Below are 7,031 nucleotides of genomic sequence, written 5' to 3'. Positions count from 1 at the left end.
TATGGATATGGCAAGACACCATTCAAAATTTCTGTCGTAACTCTTCAATGGGATTTGGTGTGTCTTTCATGGATGTTATCCAATATGACAATCTATTTATTAAAAGACCTTATATCAATATTTCAATTCCCCATTTTCTATGAATATTTTTTTTAACAATTGAAAAAAAAATGCTATGAACTTGTTTGGGTGCATTGTGATTAAGCATCAAAATCAGGCTAAGTCTAACCGTGATAAGTAGACATTAATTTTATGGTGTGTCATGGTTCCCTGATTTTTTATATGTCATGTGGTTTGAATTGCTATTTTTCATACTTGGTATTGTGCTTTCTTTCAAGTAATTAATAATGTGACAAATATGAAGCAGTCATTTCGTTCAAGTTGCCTCCATATTTCGAAAGTATCCACTGGAAAAGCTGAGCATCTCATAGCCTTGTCTCCGACTCCTATAGGTATGTTATCTAGTTTTATCTTTCTATTAATTGTGTTTCGATTAATTGGCGTATTGGGGCTACATTATCAGTTGTTGCATGTGGTTGGAGTCGATGTTAACGATAAAATTTTTGTTCTTTATCTCACTTTGATGGGTTTGGGAAATGGGAAAAACTTGCAAAGATGGCATTTTGGGCTGGAGATGAAGGAAAGGCACCAAAAAAGGTTTTTTTTTTATCATGTGTGTCATTTAGATTGTGTATTTTTTAGTAGTTGACTAATTATGGTAGTTAACTATGGTGGGAGTACATTAGGAATACTTAAAGTTTTTGGCAAATTATTTTTTTTTATTCATGTGGAAGAAAAAAAATCCTTCTAGATACAGTTGAATAGAGATGTTATGCCTTGATTTTTTTAGTTTGAATTGCTTTAACTTTATAAAATGTTGAGTTGGAATTTTGCATGAAATTTTTTAGTGTGAACATACACATACATATATGACTATTTAAGTAATGATATGTAGTTAAACAAATTAATTCACTGAATTTTGATTAGTTACTTCCATTTTGATTTGGTTGATCTTGTGACGGTTAAGGATCTTGATAGCAACATTATGACCGGTTGGTAAATGTTGAGCAATTCTAACCTTACCAAAACTCTCTAAGTCCAATCACTTTTCCTAACTTATAATTCCCAACAAACATTTCTGCACCTCCATCCATTCCTTAATTATCTCCACTACTACCAAAATCAAATAATCATAGAACCCTCGATCACCAGAGAGAGAGACAGAGAGCAGTGATGAATTGGGGAAGGGAAGAATATAATAGACGGTGATGTGGACTAAAAAAAAGTTTTGGCTATATTTCTTCTTATTCTTCCACCATCAATGCTTGTATCCATCAGCATAAAATAAAACACAAAAATTTTTATCATTTTATATTCTTTATTAATTATTTTTAATGTCAAATATAAAAAGAAATATACAAGAAAAATACAGTACTTGTAAATGGTACGTATAACATTGTGCATTTTTCTATATAAAAGTATGAGTTGTGTATTAGTTTTATATATATAGTTAAAATATATAATTACACGCTCTGAAATAAAATAAAGTTTATTTACTCTCTATAATAATTTACATGATGTTAGTTACTCTACTTTCGTTCATACTTTTTATTATTTTTTATTCATTTTTTATTTTTGATTAACTTTAACCCTTGTATTGTTATACCTTGCTTAGCGTTAATGTTAAAATATTTAAACTTGAATCTGAGATTTATTTTAAGTACTAACTAAGACAGATGACTTAGATTTTGTCAACGAAATTTAAAACTCCCTATCATAAGTTTAATAATTAATAATTTGTGCCTTATATATTCATCATACACCTAGATTGTGTTCTTCATAATTCTATACATTAGAATTTGAAAAAAATACAGCTATTTAAATTTGTTTGTATGCAAAAGAGCAGGTTTGAAGTGTGCCAAAGGGATCTGACAAATGGATTTGGGCATCGTGATGTCTAATAAATTATAAACAAAAATAATATTGGCATATCTATGATATTGATAAACATGTTGGTATGTTAATGATTAATTTAAGTGGGTTATTTGAGTATATATAGCAGTTTCTTGTGAACAGGTGTTCAAAAAACAAGTAGCTATGGCTCGTACCAGGAGCAAAAAAGAGACACAAAAGAATAACAATCCCGAAAGAGGATCGCAAAAAAAAACTGGTGGACCAAAAAAGGTACCTTGGATGGTAAGTGGTGAATTAACTGTAAACTTGGGATATTGTGTTTTGATAGTAAATGTTAAATCCCACATTCTCCTTCGTTGTCACTTTGTGCTGATTATGAATTTTTGTGTAGAAAACACTAGTATCTAGGTGCTCGCCATGTTGCGTGACTTCAGTTATGAAGCAATTAGACTCAGGCGTGGGCAGAGAGAAACTAAAGGAGGTGCAGAACATGGGACTTGGCTGGCTGCAATATGTGCCTGAATGGGCTGTCAACCAAGATATGATGGTTGCATTAGCATCATCATATAGTCGGGATGAAAATTCTTTGGTCGTCGGAACAAGAAAAATTCTCATATCAGTTGAATCAATTGCGCGGTGTTTTTGGACTACCGAACCATGGTACGCAATCCTCAAATAAAATAGGGAGAAAAGGAAAAAAATTTATCCACAGTACTTTCGTTGAGTATATGTTTTCGGTTAAAATAGCCATTAAAGATTTGGACTGTATCGACTCAATTTTGTGCTTGACAGGGGATAGTTTCAAAAGTCCAGAAACAGCAGCAGAGCACCGACTTGTTAACAGCTTCACAGGAAAGACACAAGCAGATTTGAAAAGGGATGTTATCACATGCTCGATGCAGTCCGATGTCGATAGAATCAACTTCCGGAGACAGTTTATCATGTTGATAGTGAAGTGTTTCTTCTTTCCCTCGCCGAAGGCCACTGTTTCAGACATACACATACAGGCTGCCATTGATGTATCGAACCCAAGGAAGATGTATTGGGCGAGGTACATTTATGATTTTTTAATTGGAGGAGTTCTGAGGTTTCAGGGGGTAGGGAAGAAGACAGTGGATGGATGTATGTTCGCATTACTGGTGAGCCGTATATCCCTAACATTTGATTTGTTGTTTGTTATTTTATAGTATACCTTGTTTATAACAATTACTATAACTTTCAGATTATATATCTCCATGCTAACAAGCATAGAGATTTAGGAAGATATAATGGGAGAGAACCGTGGATCAGAGACTGGTCGCTTGTTTATCTGAAGAAGATGGATGAAGAGGAAAGCACATCTCACTCGGTGAGGCATATGATATATATATATAGTGATAAGTGTGAAAGATATGTTAATCGGATCACTGCTTTTAAGCTCTAACGTAAATAAAACTTATACGTTGTCCACTGTAGGAGTTTCTAAATTTAATTGGAAGAATGTATGGGTCACCAAAAAAGCACAACCATGTATCAAAGAGAGGATGCATTAAGAAAAAAATAAAGTTTAATAGAAAGACTCGTAAAGAAGCTCTCACGGTAGATGAAAACGAGACCGACATACCGGCTGGTCATGCATCACTTGCTGAATTTGATCAACAACCTTCCAAAAAAAGGCAATTCAACGATTTATTACTTTTGTTATAAACTTTTATTGCTCTAACCTGCGTCTTTTTAATATTATTATAGTATAAAAATCTTTTAGATTTTGCGTCTTTTTAATCGTATATAAAGTTTTACCATGTATAAAGTAATTAATTATTTATCTAATTTTAGAAGTGTGATATTGATGCTGTAGCTAGTAAATCTATATTTTAAAAACTGTTGGAGATACTTATTTTGAGCATGGCAATAGACCTTACACATGTAAATACATCTTTTTGTGTTTTAGCATTAATTCCATAACATAATAAATTTTGATGACTATGTGTTCTCTCCCGTTAAGTAATGCCAATACTAGTGACTTTAAATAGTATTACGAATAGCTAAATCTTGTCTTATTAGTTTGGATGTTATGTATATAAGACTCCTGATGTTATTCGTGTGGCCTTATGGATGTTAACTGATTGGAATTACGGATGTTATTGTCCATTCTGTACTATACTTGGGTGTACTAGATTTACTTGGTCGGATTATATTTGTGCTAGGTGACCTTTTTAATTATCACTTATAGTTGTTCATCTTCCAATTTATTTAAACAGAAAATGTAGCCAAGGTTCACAAAACGGATGCATTGGGGGGATAAAGTGTCCACGAACAAGACATGTATCAAAATGCCTACGGGGGAGGAGACATTGGCCGACATGCCAGTGGTAAATGCAACAGATGATAATGTTAAGGATGGACATTCAAAGGAAAGGCAAGTTATTGAATTTTCAGTTATCGTATGAAGTTTTAATGCTTTAACTTGCCTCATTGTAATAATATACTAGTATAATTTTTTTTTTGGGCAACTGCGTTGACATAATTTATCATTACATTTGTTTGCATATAATATTTTACCATATATAAAGTACTTTTAATATACGTTACCTACGTATAATATTGTGCTTATTTGAGAAGAATGGCAAAATTAGGGGTTGTAACTGGTATATTTATCTTGAATAGGAGTTTGAATAGCTAATATTTTATCATTTAAATTCGGATGTTATGCATGCCTCATACCCGATGTTATCTGTCTGGCATTATGGTTGCTAACTGGTTGGCAATGTAGATGTTACTATCCATTCTTTACTTTATTCTGCACGAAGAAGCTTTGGGTAAACTTTAGAATTAACATCATTTACAAAATTAAGCGTACTATATTTACTTGATTAGATCAGATTTGTATCAAGTGTCTTTTGTTATTATCACTTATAGGTGCTCAACTTCTAATTTATTTAAGAGTCCCAAAACAGGTCCATTAGGGGGAATACTGTGAGTATGAGGTGGACATGTGCTGAAATGCCCAAAGGAGATGAGACAATGCCTGACACACCTGTTGGAAACGAAACAGATGATAATATTGATGAAGGACCTTCAAATCAAAGGCAAGTTAGATGAATTTAACAATACTACGAATTATTGAAAATTATAGTAGTTGTGAGACTCTTTTACCTCTGACTCTTTCCTTCTTTTGAGGTGGAATGTTTAATCAACTTTCTTTATTTTAGTTTTGGCTCAGATAAGAGCACTCAGTTAAGAGCACTTAATTGTTAATGACTGTGCAGGGAACCCGGAGAACTTGCAATGGTAGTGTATGTTGCACCAGAGGACCCAGCTCAAGTTGACTTTCCAATCCTGTCATTCTCGCTTGGCATCACTCAGATGCACATACCGGACTCACCGCCCGGATCTCCGGTAACAAATGATCGAAATGCGACTCCGGAACCTGAAGCACCAGAAAACATAACAACAAAAGCTGTGGTGGACACACTAATGCCATCTGGGGGTGCTGCAAGGCCTACAGGTGATGACATGAACAGGATATACAAGTGGGTGACAGATCGGAGGGGTGGAAAGAATACCACGCTCGTGTGGATTCGCAATGGTGATGATGTTCAGCTGTAGCAAGCGGATCTTCAATCACTGGGATGGCGTAGAAGAGTAAGTGATATGGTAAGAGCAAACAAAAAAACTGTAATCAATTGCTATATATGTGTTCTGCATTAAAGTGCCATGAAATATAATACGTTTACTCTATTTAGGTGGTTGATTACTGTTGTGCCATGTTCAATGCTTCGAGCAACGCAAGGTTTTGCACGGATTTTTACTGTATTCCACCGAGACTAATGGTTAGTGCAATATGTCCTTACCCACTTAATATTAATTAATACCATAATTGCCTCGGTGAAGGATACTCTAAATTATTACTTTAGGTGTTTAACTAATGCAAAATGGGTTTACAGGCCATAATATTGACTGATGATAACATTGAACGATGTGCTGGGATGAATACTGGTTTTGTCCCTGTTCTTAGCAACTTCATGGGCCGCGGGCAACACTGGTTCGATGCGGGGAAGGCGAAAAAAGTTGATTATGTCAGTAATTTACGTACTTACTTATCCACACACAAAATCTATTTTTTCATTACAAGAATATGAAAAAAATAACTATATGCTAACATGCTTTATTCAACGATGAAGTGGTTTGTTCCAGTGTGCCGAGATGATCACTGGTGGCTATATGTACTCCACTGGAAGACTGATAACCTATGGGTGTTAGACTCCATGCACAATGGCCCACACTCAGAGCGCCGAGAGAAAATAGATAAATATGTAGTAAGTGAAAATAGATTTAATGATGCATATTTTTTCGGGTGTTAGGTGTTGCCTTCCATGTTTTTTTTTATATTTTCCTCCCTAATTTTTTCTGTCTGGCTTGTCGAAGGGCTTTCTTCTCTAAGAGTTAGCAGCAACTGTAGACCCGAATGTAGTATTCACAGCTGAGGGCTATGAGTGTTGCTATGAAACAAGGCTCCAAAAACAACCAAATTGGTAAGTCTAGAGATGAAAATGAAGAAGGGATTAAAAAATCAACCAACACAAATTTTAATATATTGGCACGACTTTTTGTCATTTGTGTTGCATAGGTGGGACTGTGGTGTATACGTCATGAAATGGATCGAAATGTGGGATCCAAAGAGCTTGGCAGAGAATGAATTGAACATGCCTATTTGGACGACGGTTAGTGAAATCCAAAACATATGCTGATGCTTATTTGCGTATTTAATAATTGATAAATAACTTTTCTTGGATGAATTCTACTTATGCTGGCTGGATTTATATTTGCTTCTTTAGAGTATTCTATACCAAACACAAATACATCTGTTTGTGACCACAGGCCCAGCTGCAACAAATTCGAAAAGAAATTGTAACTGACATTCTAATTTGCAAAGACAACATCTCTAGGAGTGAGGTAGATGGTGTACTCAATGTACCATGTCGTCATGTGGAGGATAGGAAAAGAAGAAAACTCTTGAAGATCCTTGGACGAACCCACGGACAAGATCACTGGTTCGAAGGGCAGAACGGGCAAAGAAAGCTAAACGGAACTATAAGCCATAAATTGAGATTAGAGTTGGTCAGTGTGTGTTTTTT

This window comes from Arachis ipaensis, chromosome B10 (assembly GCF_000816755.2).
Source record: "Arachis ipaensis cultivar K30076 chromosome B10, Araip1.1, whole genome shotgun sequence".
Taxonomy (NCBI): Eukaryota; Viridiplantae; Streptophyta; class Magnoliopsida; order Fabales; family Fabaceae; genus Arachis; species Arachis ipaensis.
This window is presented reverse-complemented; position numbering follows the sequence as displayed.